The sequence below is a fragment of the Pongo abelii genome, chromosome 1, assembly GCF_028885655.2.
Source record: "Pongo abelii isolate AG06213 chromosome 1, NHGRI_mPonAbe1-v2.0_pri, whole genome shotgun sequence".
Classification (NCBI taxonomy): domain Eukaryota; kingdom Metazoa; phylum Chordata; class Mammalia; order Primates; family Hominidae; genus Pongo; species Pongo abelii.
In genome coordinates this window covers 32,266,574-32,284,680 of record NC_071985.2, presented here as the reverse complement: position 1 = coordinate 32,284,680, position 18,107 = coordinate 32,266,574, and the positions used below count along the sequence as shown (strand labels likewise).

The window sequence follows — 18,107 nt, the reverse complement described above, 5'->3', positions numbered from 1 at the left end:
ATAAGAACTCTTTGCTGAATCCTAAGTTACCAAGACTTTTTCATATGTTTTCTTTTAGAAGTTTTTTTTAGTTTTACATCTTACATTTAGATCTATGGTCCATTTTGAGTTAATTTCTGTATAAAGTGTGAGATTTAGGTTTAGGCTTATTTTTTGCCCATAAATATTCACTTGTTCTAATGCCATTTGTTGAAAATATTCTTTCTCCATAAAATTGGCTTAGCATCTTTGTCAATTGGCCCTATTTGTATGGGTCTATTTCTGGATTTTTAAATTTTCTTACATTGATCAACATATCTACCCCTTTGTCAATACTCTACTGTCTTGATTACTGGAGCTATATAGTAAGTCTAAAAATTGAGAGGTGCAGTTCTTCCAACTTTATTCTTTTTTGAAATTCTTTTGGCTATTCTACTTCCTTTCCTTTACATATAATTTAGAACCATGTTGTCTATATCTACAAAGAATTATCCTTGTATATTTGACAGGAATTATGTTAAACTTACAGATCATTGGGGGGAATTAACATCTTTACTATACTGACTCTTCCAACCCATGAACATAGTATATATCTCCATTTATTTATTTAGGTTTTCTTTTATTTATTTTATCAACTTTTTATAGTTTTCAGCTTATTGATCTCTTTTTGTTTCCTTAGATTTATATGTGAATACTTCATTTTTCAGTAGTATTGTAAATGTTACTATCTTCAATTTCAGTTTCCAGTTGTTCATTGCTACTATATAGAAATAAGATTAATTTTTGCATGTTAACTTTGTATGCTGCAACTTTGCTAGGCTCACTTATAAGTTCTAGATTTTTTAAATAGATTTCCTGGTATTTTCAAAATAGACAGTCATGTTGTCTGCAAGTAGTTTTATGTCTTCTTTTCCAATCTGTATGTCTTTTATTTCCTCTTCTTACTTTATCGCACAGGTAAGGACTTTTGGTAGCCCCAGTCAAGTTTCAGTGTTCATATTTTTGGTCTAATATAGCATATACTTTCTAATCTCATAAGTTTTAAAGCTGTTTCTTTTTCTTTTCCTTTTTCTTTTTTTCTTTTTTTTTTTTTTTTTCAGACAGAGTTTCGCTCTTGCTGCCCAAGCTGGAAAGCAATGGCACGATCTTGGCTCACTGCAACCTCCACCTCCCAGGTTCAAGCGATTCTCCTGCTTCAGCCTCCCAAGCAGCTGGGATTACAGTCATGTGCCATGCCCAGCTAATTTTGTATTTTTAGTAGAGACGAGGTTTCTGCCTGTTGGTCAGGCTGGTCTTGAACTCCCGACCTCAGGTAATCTGCCCACCTCGGCCTCCCAAGGTGCTGAGATTACAGGAATGAGCCACCATGCCCGGCCTAAAGCTGTTTCTTATAAGTGTCATCATATGAGGTTTTATCTTTGCTCCTTACATAGTAGTGTTCACTTTTTTGTTTTCCACCAAAGGAGTCACCAAGGGAAACCAGATAAAACTGTGTTCATTCTTTATTAACTTTAAACACTTTAAATGCCCCTACTTCCCATACATACTGAAGCATACTAAAATTATTTAAATAAAGATAAACGATCTTAATAAATCAGCAAAGATTGTCAAATTCCCATTAATTTGGCAACTTTCTAATGAAGAGTTTATCTTTTAAAAACACTAGGATATTATAGCTTTTCAAAAAATTATGAATGAGATACCTGTTATGTCACAGAATACAGCTGGACATGGTTAAATTAATTGAATCACCTTTCAAGTAAAGAATCTGAATCACATTCAGATGACTGGTGCCCCAAGCATGCGGATGTCAGGAGCCTAGTTCAAATTAAGGCAACTAGAGTGAACTTCAGATATCAGATTTTAGTCTCTAATTTGCTGAAAAGCCCAAAGCAGCCAGTTCTTGAGACTGAAATAAAGGTGGGTTCCTGACACAGAGAATCAGGTACAGTGGCATAGCTGGAAGGTCAGTCTTGAGGAGTGCCAGCAGTAAGAGTGCCTCCAGTGGTAATACTGGACTCCACCATGTGGGGCTGAAATTCTTACTTAAGCTCAACAATGACATTCAAACAGTAAATAGGAATTAGAGGTGGGTTAGGGAGTAACCTCCATGTGGGGACAGGAGGGATGAATAGGCAATAAACCACACAGATTTTGATAGTGTGAAACATACGTGGCAGGTTTCATTCATCTTTACCTTCCCCCTTTCACCCACCCCCGACAATGCAGAGGGATCTTTATTCTTATTTCCAAAGTCAATTTTTAAATTAGAGATGTTTATATTTGAAATGTTTAATTAGTTTCAACTATGTAGATTTATGGAATTCATTCTATTGATCAAATTGAGTAAATATTTAAAAGTTCTGAAACTTCTACTTTGTTTCTAAATAGAAAATCTCTTTCATTTTAGCATTTCTTTATAGAATACCTTTTTTTTCTTTTCTTTTTTTTTTTTTTTGAGACAGGGTCTCACTCTGTTGCCCAGGCTGGAGCACAGTGGCACAATCATAGCTGACTGCAACCTCCAACTCCTGGGCTTAAGCAATCCTCTTGCCTCAGCCTCCTCAGTAGCTGAGACCACAGGTGAGGGCCACCACACCTGGCTAATATTTGTTTCTTTAATTTTTTATAGAGGCAAGGTCTTGCCATGTTGTCCAGGCTGGCCTCAAACTCCTGGGCTCAAACATTCATTCTGCCTCAGTCTGCCAAAGTACTGGGGTTACAGGTGTGAACCACTGTGCCTGGCCCCACCTTTTCTTGAAGAAGAAAATCATTTGACCACCCAGCAGGTATCTTAGAAACTTATAGGTGGCAAAGTTCAGGTATTTCATTTACCTAATTTCATTATTAGCAGCAGCCAAAGCATCATTTTGGACAGATTCTTGGACAGAATCTCTGAAAAGAGCGCTCAGATCATGAAAAAACAATTTATTTCTGTCATATATCACTTCATATTAGGTCATGATTCACCCTCAATTATGTTCTCACTTGAGGTATAGGTCTAGACCTGCCAGGATAGAAAGCAATGTGATAAAATGGGTTGAACAGATAATCCCCACAAAGTCTGATCCATTCTAATGGTTCTATAATTCTGCTCAGGTTTCCTTTTTCCTTATCTCTCATCTAGTGCTTTAGTATTGGAATATATGATCATAGGCCTCAGAATAGCTCTCTGTGTGCTTCCAAAATGCCTACTGGGCAATTAAACACTTTTTTTTCCTCAAGAAAAAGATATTTGTAGAAATGCTAAAAATAGATCAAAATCTCTTTCTGAATTCAAGTCACTCATATAACTGCTTTGGCTCTCACAGCCTCCTAAAGGTCACCTGTGTGGTTATTTGCATTCCTTGTGCCATCAACAAATATAAATTAAGCCACCTGCAAGAAGAGGAACTTTAAATTTAGGCAATGGGCATAGACTGGGCCCAAAGGATCAATTTCCACTAAATGAGGCTATAAAAACTAAACATGACCTAAGCATTCTTCTGCCCTCCAAAACAAGGCTCAAGATGACAGTAAAGTGAAGAAAACATACTACCTAAAAGAAAGCAAAGGATGCGACAAACGCTTATCCCACCCTTTCTTGATACAACAAAGCACAGATGAAATACAGCATTGGAAGAACCAATGGTCTGATGCAGTAGCTTTTCTTCTGTTTCTCAAATGGTATTACTATTAGAGATTTACACACACACAAACACACACCATTCTCACAGTAAAATATCATCTCTAAGATGTATTAGCAGGAGGCACCACCTCAAAAGACACAAAATAAGAGCTCTCAAAGGTCATTACTTAAATATAGAACAGCATGCATTTCTCATCAGTGCATAATTTTTGTGTGTAAATGTATACAGTGGAGCCTGTCCAGTATCTTACCCCAGTAAATTCATATGAAGTAGCCTGCAGCGATCTTACTAGGTAAGTCTGTATAGCATGGGGCTGGAATCAGCTGGAAGGCAGCTTAATAACAGTGGGGAAAAAGTAAGGCAGTACTAGACATTTGGCATTGTCCTATGTATTTTCTGTCTTTTGGGGTATAGTGTGGGCTCTTTGTCATAATTGCTTTCCTTAGGAATTTTTGAAGAGCTTTGAGGTTTCTTTTGTATTAATTAACCATGAAAAGTAAAGTGTCTTCTGTATCTCCCTGTCATTGAAAAGTTGCATCAGTTTGCTTATTCCAAGACCAAACTAAAACGTTCTACACCAACATTTCCAAAAGGAATGATATGAAAAAACAATTTTAATGTCCACCTATATTTAGAAATATTGCTTTAAACAAAGTTAAAAAGATTGCTTTTCTTTGGGGTTTTGCAGTGCCTGTAATAGATTAAGTTTACATTACGAATCTCCTGGATTGAGGAGCCAAGATGGCCGAATAGGAACAGCTCCGGTCTACAGCTCCCAGCACGAGCGACGCAGAAGACGGGTGATTTCTGCATTTCCATCTGAGGTACCGTGTTCATCTCACTAGGGAGTGCCAGACAGTGGGCGCAGGTCAGTGGGTGAGTGCACCGTGCGCCAGCCGAAGCAGGGGCGAGGCATTGCCTCACTCCGGAAGCGCAAGGGGTCAGGGAGTTCCCTTTCCAGGGGTGACAGATGGCACCTGGAAAATCGGGCCACTCCCACCCGAATACTGTGCTTTTCCGACGGGCTTAGGAAACGGTGCCCCAGGAGAGTATAGCCCGCACCTGGCTCAGAGGGTCCTACGCCCACGGAGTCTCGCTGATTGCTAGCACAGCAGTCTGAGATCAAACAGCAAGTCGGCAGCGAGGCTGGGGGAGGGGCGCCCGCCATTGCCCAGGCTCGCTTAGGTAAACAAAGCAGCTGGGAAGCTTGAACTGGGTGGAGCCCACCACAGCTCAAGGAGGCCCGCCTGCCTCTGTAGGCTCCACCTCTGGGGGCAGGGCACAGACAAACAAAAAGACAGCAGTAACCTCTGCAGACTTAAATGTCCCTGTCTGACAGCTTTGAGGAGAGCAGTGGTTCTCCCAGCACGCAGCTGGAGATCTGAGAACGGGCTGACTGCCTCCTCAAGTGGGTCCCTGACCCCTGACCCCCGAGCAGCCTAACTGGGAGGCACCCCCCAGCAGGGGCAGACTGATACCTCACACGGCCTGCCAGGTACTCCAACAGACCTGCAGCTGAGGGTCCTGTCTGTTAGAAGGAAAACTAACAGAAAGGACATCCACACCAAAAACCCATCTGTACATCACCATCATCAAAGACCAAAAGTAGATAAAACCACAAAGATGGGGAAAAAATAGAGCAGAAAAACTGGAAACTCTAAAAAGCAGAGTACCTCTCCTCCTCCAAAGGAACGCAGTTCCTCACCAGCAACGGAACAAAGCTGGACGGAGAATGACTTTGACGAGCTGAGAGAAGAAGGCTTCAGACGATCAAATTACTCCGAGCTACGGGAGGATATTCAAACCAAAGGCAAAGAAGTTGAAAACTTTGAAAAAAATTTAGAAGAATGTATAACTAGAATAACCAATACAGAGAAGTGCTTAAAGGAGCTGATGGAGCTGAAAACCAAGGCTTGAGAACTATGTGAAGAATGCAGAAGCCTCAGGAGCCGATGCGATCAAATGGAAGAAAGGGTATCAGCCCTGGAAGATGAAATGAATGAAATGAAGCGAGAAGGGAAGTTTAGAGAAAAAAGAATAAAAAGAAACGAGCAAAGCCTCCAAGAAATGTGGGACTATGTGAAAAGACCAAATCTACGTCTGATTGGTGTACCTGAAAGTGATGGGGAGAATGGAAACAAGTTGGAAAACACTCTGCAGGATATTATCCAGGAGAACTTCCCCAATCTAGCAAGGCAGGCCAACATTCAGATTCAGGAAATACAGAGAACGCCACAAAGATACTCCTCGAGAAGAGCAACTCCAAGACACATAATTGTCAGATTCACCAAAGTTGAAATGAAGGAAAAAATGTTAAGGGCAGCCAGAGAGAAAGGTCGGGTTACCATCAAAGGGAAGCCCATCAGACTAACAGTGTATCTCTCGGCAGAAACCCTACAAGCCAGAAGAGAGTGGGGGCCAATATTCAACATTCTTAAAGAAAAGAATTTTCAACCCAGAATTTCATATCCTGCCAAACTAAGCTTCATAAGTGAAGGAGAAATAAAATACTTTACAGACAAGCAAATGCTGAGAGATTTTGTCACCACCAGGCCTGCCCTAAAAGAGCTCCTGAAGGAAGCGCTAAACATGGAAAGGCACAACCGGTACCAGCCACTGCAAAATCATACCGAAATGTAAAGACCATCGAGACTAGGAAGAGACTGCATCAACTAACGAGCAAAATAACCAGCTAACATCATAATGACAGGATCAGATTCACACATAACAATATTAACTTTAAATGTAAATGGACTAAATGCTCCAATTAAAAGACACAGACTGGCAAATTGGATAAAGACTCAAGACCCATCAGTGTGCTGTATTCAGGAAACCCATCTCACGTGCAGAGACACACATAGGCTCAAAATAAAAGGATGGAGGAAGATCTACCAAGCAAATGGAAAACAAAAAAAGGCAGGGGTTGCAATCCTAGTCTCTGGTAAAACAGACTTTAAACCAACAAAGATCAAAAGAGACAAAGAAGGCCATTACATAATGGTAAAGGGATTAATTCAACAAGAAGAGCTAACTATCCTAAATATATATGCACCCAATACAGGAGCACCCAGATTCATAAAGCAAGTCCTGAGTGACCTACAAAGAGACTTAGACTCCCACACATTAATAATGGGAGACTTTAACACCCCGCTGTCAACATTAGACAGATCAACGAAACAGAAAATCAACAAGGATACCCAGGAATTGAACTCAGCTCTGCACCAAGCAGACCTAATAGACATCTACAGAACTCTCCACCCCAAATCAACAGAATATACATTTTTTTCAGCACCACACCACACCTATTCCAAAATTGACCATATACTTGGAAGTAAAGCTCTCCTTAATAAATGTAAAAGAACAGAAATTATAACAAACTATCTCTCAGATCACAGTGCAATCAAGCTAGAACTCAGGATTAAGAATCTCACTCAAAACCGCTCAACTACATGGAAACTGAACAACCTGCTCCTGAATGACTATTGGGTACATAACAAAATGAAGGCAGAAATAAAGATGTTCTTTGAAACCAACGAGAACCAAGACACAACATAGCAGAATCTCTGGGATGCATTCAAAGCAGTGTGTAGAGGGAAATTTATAGCACTAAATGCCCACAAGAGAAAGCAGGAAAGATCCAAAATTGACACCCTAACATCACAATTAAAAGAACTAGAAAAGCAAGAGCAAACACATTCAAAACTAGCAGAAGGCAAGAAATAACTAAAATCAGAGCAGAACTGAAGGAAATAGAGACACAAAAAACCCTTCAAAAAATAAATGAATCCAGGAGCTGGTTTTTTGAAAGGATCAACAAAATTGATAGACCACTAGCAAGATTAATAAAGAAAAAAAGAGAGAAGAATCAAATAGATGCAATAAAAAATGATAAAGGGGATATCACCACCGATCCCACAGAAATACAAACTACCATCAGAGAATATTACAAACACCTCTACGCAAATAAACTAGAAAATCTAGAAGAAATGGATAAATTCCTCAACACATACACCCTCCCAAGACTAAACCAGGAAGAAGTTGAATCTCTGAATAGACCAATAACAGGAGCTGAAATTGTGGCAATAATCAATAGCTTACCAACCAAAAAAAGTCCAGGACCAGATGGGTTCACAGCCGAATTCTACCAGAGGTACAAGGAGGAGCTGGTACCATTTCTTCTGAAACTATTCCAATCAATAGAAAAAGAGGGAATCCTCCCTAACTCATTTTATGAGGCCAGCATCATCCTGATACCAAAGCCTGGCAGAGACACAACAAAAAAAGAGAATTTTAGACCAATATCCTTGATGAACATTGATGCAAAAATCCTCAATAAAATACTGGCAAACAGAATCCAGCAGCACATCAAAAAGCTTATCCACCATGATCAAGTGGGCTTCATCCCTGGGATGCAAGGCTGGTTCAATATACGCAAATCAATAAATGTAATCCAGCATATAAACAGAACCAAAGTCAAAAACCACATGATTATCTCAATAGATGCAGAAAAGGCCTTTGACAAAATTCAACAACCCTTCATGCTAAAAACTCTCAATAAATTAGGTATTGATGGGTCGTATCTCAAAATAATAAGAGCTATTTATGACAAACCCACAGCCAATATCATACTGAATGGGCAAAAACTGGAAGCATTCCCTTTGAAAACTGGCACAAGACAGGGATGCCCTCTGTCACCACTTCTATTCAACATAGTGTTGGAAGTTCTGGCCAGGGCAATTAGGCAAGAGAAGGAAATAAAAGGTATTCAATTAGGAAAAGAGGAAGTCAAATTGTCCCTGTTTGCAGATGACATGATTGTATATCTAGAAAACCCCATTGTCTCAGCCCAAAATCTCCTTAAGCTGATAAGCAACTTCAGCAAAGTCTCAGGATACAAAATTAATGTACAAAAATCACAAGCATTCTTATACATCAATAACAGACAAACAGAGAGCCAAATCATGAGTGAACTCCCATTCACAATTGCTTCAAAGAGAATAAAATACCTAGGAATCCAACTTACAAGGGATGTGAAGGACCTCTTCAAGGAGAACTACAAACCACTGCTCAAGGAAATAAAAGAGGATACAAACAAATGGAAGAACATTCCATGCTCATGGGTAGGAAGAATCAATATCATGAAAATGGCCATCCTTCCCAAGGTAATTTACAGATTCAATGCCATCCCCATCAAGTTACCAATGACTTTCTTCACAGAATTGGAAAAAACTACTTTAAAGTTCATATGGAACCAAAAAAGAGCCCGCATCGCTAAGTCAATCCTAAGCCAAAAGAACAAAGCTGGAGGCATCACGCTACCTGACTTCAAACTATACTACAAGGCTAAAGTAACCAAAACAGCATGGTACTGGTACCAAAACAGAGATATAGATCAATGGAACAGAACAGAGCCGTCAGAAATAATGCCACATATCTACAACTATCTGATCTTTGACAAACCTGACAAAAACAAGAAATGGGGAAAGGATTCCCTATTTAATAAATGGTGCTGGGAAAACTGGCTAGCCATATGTAGAAAGCTGAAACTGGATCCCTTCCTTACACCTTATACAAAAATCAATTCAAGATGGATTAAAGACTTAAATGTTAGACCTAAAACCATAAAAACCCTAGAAGAAAACCTAGGCAATACCATTCAGGACATAGGCATGGGCAAGGACTTCATGTCTAAAACACCAAAAGCAATGGCAACAAAAGCCAAAATTGACAACTGGGATCTAATTAAACTAAAGAGCTTCTGCACAGCAAAGGAAACTACCATCAGAGTGAACAGGCAGCCTACAAAATGGGAGAAAATTTTCGCAACCTACTCATCTGACAAAGGGCTAATATCCAGAATCTACAATGAACTCCAACAAATTTACAAGAAAAAAACAAACAACCCCATCAAAAAGTGGGCGAAGGACATGAACAGACGCTTCTCAAAAGAAGACATTTATGCAGCCAAAAAACACATGAAAAAATGCTCACCATCACTGGCCATCAGAGAAATGCAAATCAAAACCACAATGAGATACCATCTCACACCAGTTAGAATGGCAATCATTAAAAAGTCAGGAAACAACAGGTGCTGGAGAGGATGTGGAGAAATAGGAACACTTTTACACTGTTGGTGGGACTGTAAACTAGTTCAACCCTTGTGGAAGTCAGTGTGGCGATTCCTCAGGGATCTAGAACTAGAAATTCCATTTGACCCAGCCATCCCATTACTGGGTATATACCCAAAGGACTATAAATCATGCTGCTATAAAGACACATGCACACGTATGTTTATTGCGGCATTATTCACAATAGCAAAGACTTGGAACCAACCCAAATGTCCAACAATGATAGACTGGATTAAGAAAATGTGGCACATATACACGATGGAATACTATGCAGCCATAAAAAATGATGAGTTCACGTACTTTGTAGGGACATGGATGAAATTGGAAATCATCATTCTCAGTAAACTATCGCAAGAACAAAAAACCAAACACCGCATATTCTCACTCATAGGTGGGAACTGAACAATGAGAACACATGGACCCAGGAAGGGGAACATCACACTTCGGGGACTGTTGTGGGGTGGGGGGAGGGGGGAGGGATAGCATTGGGAGATATACCTAATGCTAGATGACGAGTTGGTGGGTGCAGCACACCAGCATGGCACATGTATACATATGTAACTTACCTGCACGTTGCGCACATGTACCATAGAGCCTAAAGTATAATAATAATAATAATAATAATAATAAAAAGAAAAAAATTTAAAAAAAAAAAAAGAATCTCCTAAAGTAAGAAATAGTAGTCAGGGTTTCCAAACTTGCTTGTCCACAGAATCCTTTCTTGTGGAGCATCTATTTGAAATATGTTTTGCAGAAGATACTTGAATTAAACATTGCTTCAAACAGGTTTCCACAGAAACATCCTTAAAGCCAGAAGATCTTGTTCTTCCTTCTTGCTAGCTGGTCCCAGGTGATTGGTGGCAGGGGCCAATCCGAATATAATTTTGCCCTTTTGTTTTCTTTACATTGAAAGGATCTGCTTGGTTTGGTTTTACAGAAGATGATACAAACATCCTCAACAAAACTACACACTCAGCAGGGGAACACAAATTTGGAGATACAAAATAAGCAGCCAGCCTTTCCTTGGTTGATTATATATATAAAAAAGAAATAACAGTGACAATTGATCGTAATGTAAAATTTGAGTGTGGGAAAGTCCTGCAAATTTGAACTATACTCTTCCTTATCTTCTCTGATTTGTGTGCTATCAGTATATTAATATACAAGGTTTTACTCTGCGTGTGTACATTTATGTGAATAAATTCTCTGTAGTAATACCACTTGAGATATACTGATGATAAAACATATTCTGTACAGAAGAAATTCGAGTTCATATACTAGACCAATATAAAATCTCATTATATACATATTCCTCATATATAAAGAGAAAATACATATACCTATAAATATATGTGTATATGGGCATATACAAATACACCTATATGTATGTAGATATAATATATAACATATAAATATATATTCAATACATACAATATATAGGATATATGTACACACACAAACACACATAGAATGCAAGTATTGTGACATAAAAACAATTCTTTCTGTGTTCCCCTCCACCCAAATAATCAGATGGTCATTCCTCATAGTAACTCAATAAGGTTACAAATTCAGATCATTCTGTAGATAATTTTATTAACCTAAAATTTTGCTTTAAGCCAGTTAGTTTTCCATGGAATAGATGTAACCTGTGTCAACATTCTTGGAGACAGCCTAATGAACATAGGTTGTCATAATGTGCTGTGTTGTAGGCAAATCCAAACTAGGTGGAAGAAGCAGAAGTCATTCTGTCTTGTAGACAGGGGATTCAGCCAAGAGTCTGACTGATGTTTTTCCGACTCAATTGATGAATTCTTTGTCATCTTCTAGCTTCAGTCTTAGTCCCTGTGTTTTGAGGAAGTATACATAAGTATTTAAGAACACACAAAATGTACAAATCTAAGAAATGCCAATTAGTGGTGCCCACAAACTCCTGAATTGAAGGGAGACATTTCTAGGGGAAGGAGGCATAGTAGAAAAACTGATCCTGCCTTCCTTATCTCCTCCCTTCTGTCCTTTCTTTCCTTACACAAAGTAACTTAACTAGACTTTAGGAGAAAAGTGAGGACGAAGATTAATGGAAAGTTGGACGGAGGGCATGTTTAGTCTGCCGAGTGAAAAACAAATGAATGCAAATGACAAGAAAATAAGTTTGGCTAGAGCAAAGGGTAAGTCCAAGAAAACAACTACACTTTGGTAATTTGGGGATGAGATCTTTTTATCTTTCATTTGATGGATTATAGAAGCAACTTGAGGTTTCAGTATATAAGCACATACTATATAGTTATCTATATTAGCTATCAATCTATATATATACATTGTATATACATATAAAGATATATTGCATACATATAAATATACATGTGCTATGGATACACAGATAAGTTTAGATAGATACATTATATATGTGTATTGCTCTATATACCTATATATCATATATAGATGTATTATACATAGGTATAAACAGACAGCTATAAATAGATGTATACAGTGCATATCTATATCTATATATAAAATTTACTAACAAAAGGATTCTAGGAAATTGGCTAAATTACCATATAAGGGAGAAATAGGAAGAAATTACATTTATAGAAATGAATCTTGTTACAGGAATTATTTTCCTATTTATATACAATGGTTTTGATTGAAATTAATAAATTAAAATTCTAATAATAGCGCTTATGGGCTGAATTGTGCTTCCACAAAATTCATATATTGAAGCCCTAACCCCTAGTGTGACTGTATTTGGCGATAGACCTTTAGTGGGATGATTAATATTGGTGCTCAATAAGAACTTTTTGAATTGAATCGATGACCTCTCAGGGTCCCTTTGTATCTTTCTATGAGATTGATCATCTTTGCGAAGTAAGTCAGCTTTTTCCTACTCTGAAAAATATCAATCCCACACCAGAGCACGACTTTAAGCTTCTCCCAGCCCATGGCTGGACAACGTACAAGTTTAGCTCATTCACTAATTAGAAATTGCTTGTCTTAAAAGAGTAAAGAAAAATGCTGTTTCATCAGCACTTTCTTGTTCTACCTCTTCCTTTTAAGTGCTAATCTACATCAGAACATCCATATCATCTCCCATCTATCTTCTAGCTAGAGCCACTTGCAGGAAAGAAACAGTCCTAATAGTAGTATCCGGAGTCTCTACTTTCTCTCCACCTGGATCATTTACACTTCAAGTCTGCCACCAAATCTCATGCAATGGCAAATAAGGAGGGAAATCTGCTTATCAAAGGGGGGCCATAAACTGGGTACTCATAGGATATTTGCTTTACGTGATGTTTTAACAACATTTAGCGATTTGTAAATCATCTTCCCCCAGAAATCTACATTTCTGGTTCTTTGAAAATGTTGGAGCTAGGCACAGTGGCTCATGCCTGTAGTCTCAGCTGCTCAAGAGGCTGTGGTGAGAGGATTGCTAGAAGCTAGGAGTTTGAGGCCAGCTTGGGCAACATAGCGAGATGCCATCTCTAAAAAAACTGAAAAACATTGGCCTATTTACTTCCACTGTCCCACATCCCCCCCAATAGCAGCCCACAGGTGTTGAGGGGTGACTGCTCTCCTTAGACTGGTCCTGCACTCTACAGCTAAGCACAGGCCTGACTCATTTTAGGAATGCAAATACAGATACCATCTGCTTCCCTTTCTTATGGACAAAATCCATCAGATCCCTGGAGGCACTGAGTCAATAATGTGCATTGGACTTAGGCGTTTTGTCACTGATAAATATAGGGGAGTAAATGCACGGAGGCAAGTTGGGAGTCATTCCTCCTGTGGTGTTGATTATGATGGACAGCTGTCCCATTCTCAGCACAGACATTAAGAAAAAGAAGGCTCAGAAACTTCCCTCCTACTTCATCCCTGGAGCCGACGCTCTAGGACCAGAAGGAAACCTCACTTTCTGAGGATACCTAGAAAGGAGAATACAAAAGCACAGACCCGCAAGAACTACGCTGGCCTGACACCAGGCCCATGCTACTGACCAGTCCCACCTCTGACCATGCCCAGGCCAGGGATGTGTTGGGTCATTTTCTGAGCATGAGGAAGAGGTAGACATCCTCCAGACTGAGAAACACCAACTCTAGATCCCTCTGGCCTAGGATTTCTTCTTTTTTTTTTTTTTCTTTGCTAGAGAAAGCATCTAGAGGGGCCTAAGAAGCTATGAAAATCAGGCTGAATCTTAGAATGAGTTCCATTTACGAGCTTCAACAATAACTTCATGTGTAGGGAATAGGGAATTCAGTTAACCTCTCTGTTCCTTGGTATTTTAATTTGTCTGAAAGTGATAATCATCATATTTAGTGACCTCCCGGGTGCCCTGAGCATTAATGAGACAATGTGAGAAAATTATTAAGTTCTATGGTAATGTTAGTCCTAATTCTACTTTTTTTAAGCTTCTCATTTCTCTTCTAGGAAAAATTTGTTAAATAAAAATGCCTAGTACTACAAAGAGTGTAGGAAAAAAACTAAAATCATTATTGAAACAACTTTAGCAAAGAAAATAGCAAATTTCCTCAGCCACAGAGGGGGACCTTTTTATACCCAAATCTAAAGTACTATCTCCTCTTTATCATTTCACCCCGGCCCTTTTGGGGAGCATAATCGTAACTTAATTTTGGAACTCTATGTCTATTACAAATCCTTCTCTTCTAAATGATTAAAGTTAACAAAATATCTGAAATGTCTACGGATTCTTATATAGTAAGTGCTAAAACATATGCTTGAATGAATGAATGAACAAAGGAAGGAATGAAAGAATTTTCATTTGTCTTGGTTTTAGAATAATAATAGAATAGAGGTAGAGGTAGAAAGGTCAGAAACAATGGAAGAGGATTAAGAATGTTGTCCTTAAAAGCTATGACACTCAAAATCATTCCTCGCCTTTTGTCAACCAACAAGTCCTAATAAGTCCCCACCATGTCCAGCAATGGGAGAGTAAAAGACCTGTGAGACATTGCCTCTTTCTTGAAACAGTTTAAAACCTAGTTGGAGAATCACAGCAAACAAATATGCATATACACACATGAAACAATGAGAAATGATGGAATATAAAACTCTGGATTATGAGTATATGCTCAGCAGACATTCAGAGAAGGGAGAGGTCACTAGAGATTGATACAGTCAGAGAAGTCTTATGAAGGAGGTGGTACTGAAATTGATCTTTAAAATACTGTCTGGATATAGTTATAAAAGGAGATGAACTTGCTATATCCCCATCTATTTCTCACATTAACCCTGTGAGGTTAATCTCTTTCCATAAATGAGGAAACAGCTCAGGCAGATTAAGTCACTTACCAAGGTCACACAATTGAGGTCTATCTAACACAGCAGAGCTGTGTAGGTCTCTCCTCTACACAGCACGTCTGTTCTGTAAAGTCTGGATTGCTGCGTATCAGAATAATAGCCAAAGCTGGCCTTTTCTGGTCTGGTCCCTGCACCATATTAGCCTCACTTCCCACCATCTCTCCATATGGCCTCAGCTTCAGCCACACCTTGTGTTTTAGGAAGGTTCCTAGCAGGAAACACATGGCACACTTAAAAAGGTTTAACTGAAAATAATGAGGAATTATTCTTAGAAAAGTGGATATCTAGGGAAACCAACAAAGGCTGGCAAGGCACCTAGGGACTAGCAAGAACAAGAAGCCATTACTACCCCAGGACTGAAGAGGCAAGAGGAATAAATACTGATAACAAAGTCTGGAGTGCACTGACACAATGTAGTGGGGCCAGGCAACAGGAGCAATAGCTTTACATAGATACTGTCAAAATCAATGAGAATAAGTACCCCAGCCTCTCCCCTGCCTGCCTTTGCATCTCCTACTGGTGCCTTCCATTGATCAAGTCTTTGGAAGACAGAGGTCAAGGGGCTCTGAGAGATGCAGGCCACAGAGACCGGGTTCCTGGACACAGAGAAGGAAGGGCAGAGAACTGATCTTAGGGGCAAAAAGAGATACAAGTTCTCTCTGCCTTTGCTAACATAGCTGTCACCCAGAAGGCCCTCCATTGCCTGGGTACCTCTTCTTCCTCCTTTTAACTTAGCTTAAGGATCACCAACCCTGGGAAATCGTTTATTACCCACAGCTTAAGTTAGGAGCTGTCCTCTGTGCTTTCACAGCCTCTCTGCAGACCTTGATTATTGTGGTTATCATGCTGTTGGACTAGACCCCACATGAGCCAGATGCATCAGGGGCTGAGGAAAATTGCTACCCTACTTCAACCTGATGAACACAAGGAAGCTGATCACATTGAGCACTCAATGCCAAGCACATATTTTCTAAATTTTAGATTTTGATTTAATTTTAAACTTAGAGAAAAGTTTTCCTTTTTCCTCAGATTCACCAATTAATATTTGGCCCCATTTGTATTATAATTCTCTACCTATATAAACATTTCTACACGCACATACATGTGTGTAAATTTTTCTTTTTCTTATTTGAAAGTTGGGACCATTGTATAGTTCTTTGCCCGTAAATAATATTTCAGTGTGTATTTCCTAAAAACAATGACATTCTCTTACATACTTAGAATACGATACTCGAAATTACGGAAGCTAACATTGATACAGTAGTATTATCTAATCCATAGTCCATTTTTCAAATTTTGTTATATGTGCCAATAATGTCCTTAATAGCTATTCCTTCTCCCCTTCCCTGGTCCAAAATCCAGTACAGGATCATGCATTGCAATTAGTTGTCACGTATCTTTAGTCTCCTTTCATCTGGAACGCTTCCTCTGCCTTTCTGCATCTTGACCTTGACATTTTTGAAGAGGACAGGACGCTCATTTTGTAGACTGTCCTGCAATATGGTTTTCCCTGATGTTTCCATATGGTTAGATTTAGCTTCTTCGTTTTTGGCAGGAATACCAGAAATGATATTCTGTCCTTCTCAATGTCTTACATCAGCAGTCACATGATGCTGTTTGTCCGGATACTCATGATGTTAACTCTGATGATTGGTTAAGGTGTGTCTGCCAGCTTTCTCTATTATAAAGTTACGATTTTAAATTTCTAAATAATTTGTGGAAGATATCTTGAGCCTATGTAAGTATGCTATTCCTCATCAAACTCCAGCCACTTTTTTAAAAGGAAAAGAGGACAATTCATTGGGAATAGTGAGCAACAAAAGGAAATGACATGAACACCCAGTCACTCCTAATTCCCTGTCCTTGGTGCCAAGGCAGGTCACTATGATTGTCCAGGGTTGTCTCTTTAAAATCAGGACTTGTCTCTGCTGGGTTCATGTAAAGCTTCTTTTAGGAGAAAACTGAAGGAGTTAATTTGAGTCTCAGTAAAAATAACAAACCAACCCCAACAGCACTTTCTTGGGGTCAGGACTCAGTCCACTTGGAATTCTCCTCTTTCCTCTTATCATCAGAAGCAGGGATCCCTTCCTGCCTATTCCAACTTCACTAAATGTACATCAAAACCAGGCAGGCTTTCTACTGGTTTATTTACTTCTGAGGTCTGAGTGGTAGAAGGACAGCCTAATTATTATTGACCCAAGTCATTTTTCTTGCTTAGGAAACAATTTAATATTATTAACAGCCAAAGTCTGGTAAAATTGGAAGCCAAAATAATCTTGTCCTCAGACCTTGAAGAGTTACACAAGGTTAATGTCTCTGCCTTTTTAAAAAATGTATTTATAGAATTTTAAGCTGGTACTTGTTTCTTATTCCATATCTCCCATAATAAGATCATCACAATGAGAAATTGAAATCACCCGTAGAAGACTGCATTGTAGCTATGAGTTTTGTTGTATGTCCCACACTAGACTGGGATCTCCCTGAGACCAGGACTGTGCACCATTTATTTACTTGTGCATCCCCCTTCTTCTGGCATATTGCACACCACATAAAGAGCGATGAGGTTTAGTTTAATAAATAAATTAGGCCGAGGTGGGCGGATCACGACGTCAGGAGATCGAGACCATCCTGGCTAACACAGTGAAACCCCGTCTCTACTAAAAATATAAAAAAAGTAGCTGGGTGTGGTGGCGGGAGCCTGCAGTCCCAGCTACTCTGGAGGCTGAGGCAGGACAATGGCATGAACCTGGGAGGTGGAGCTTGCAGTGAGCCGAGATTGCGCCACTGCACCCCAGCCTGGGCAACAAAGTGAGACTCCATCTCAAAAATAAATAAATAAATAAATACATAAATTAAATGGTCTCCAGAAGTTTAAGTTATTCTTCCCTGCACTCTATTTCTTTTATTAAAATATTTCAACCTAGAAGCAAAAAGAATTCAGTTCAAATCTATACTTTTTAAATTATTTTGACTGTAGAGAATTATAAAAGTTTCTTAAAAATATAAAAAGACATCTAAATAAATGTACAGATACCACTTTTTCAGTAAAACTGTCTTTATA

General features: G+C 39.0%; 1 long non-coding RNA gene across 1 annotated transcript in view; it reads left to right on the top strand.

Moving 5' to 3' along the window:
- Positions 1-4,343: 4,343 nt before the first annotated feature.
- LOC134760773 (uncharacterized) overlaps positions 4,344-18,107 on the top strand; it is a 30,627-nt gene continuing 16,863 nt past the window's right edge. The window contains exon 1 of the long non-coding RNA XR_010138733.1: positions 4,344-4,432. This is a non-coding gene — a long non-coding RNA (uncharacterized LOC134760773). The remainder of the gene's footprint in view (positions 4,433-18,107) is intronic.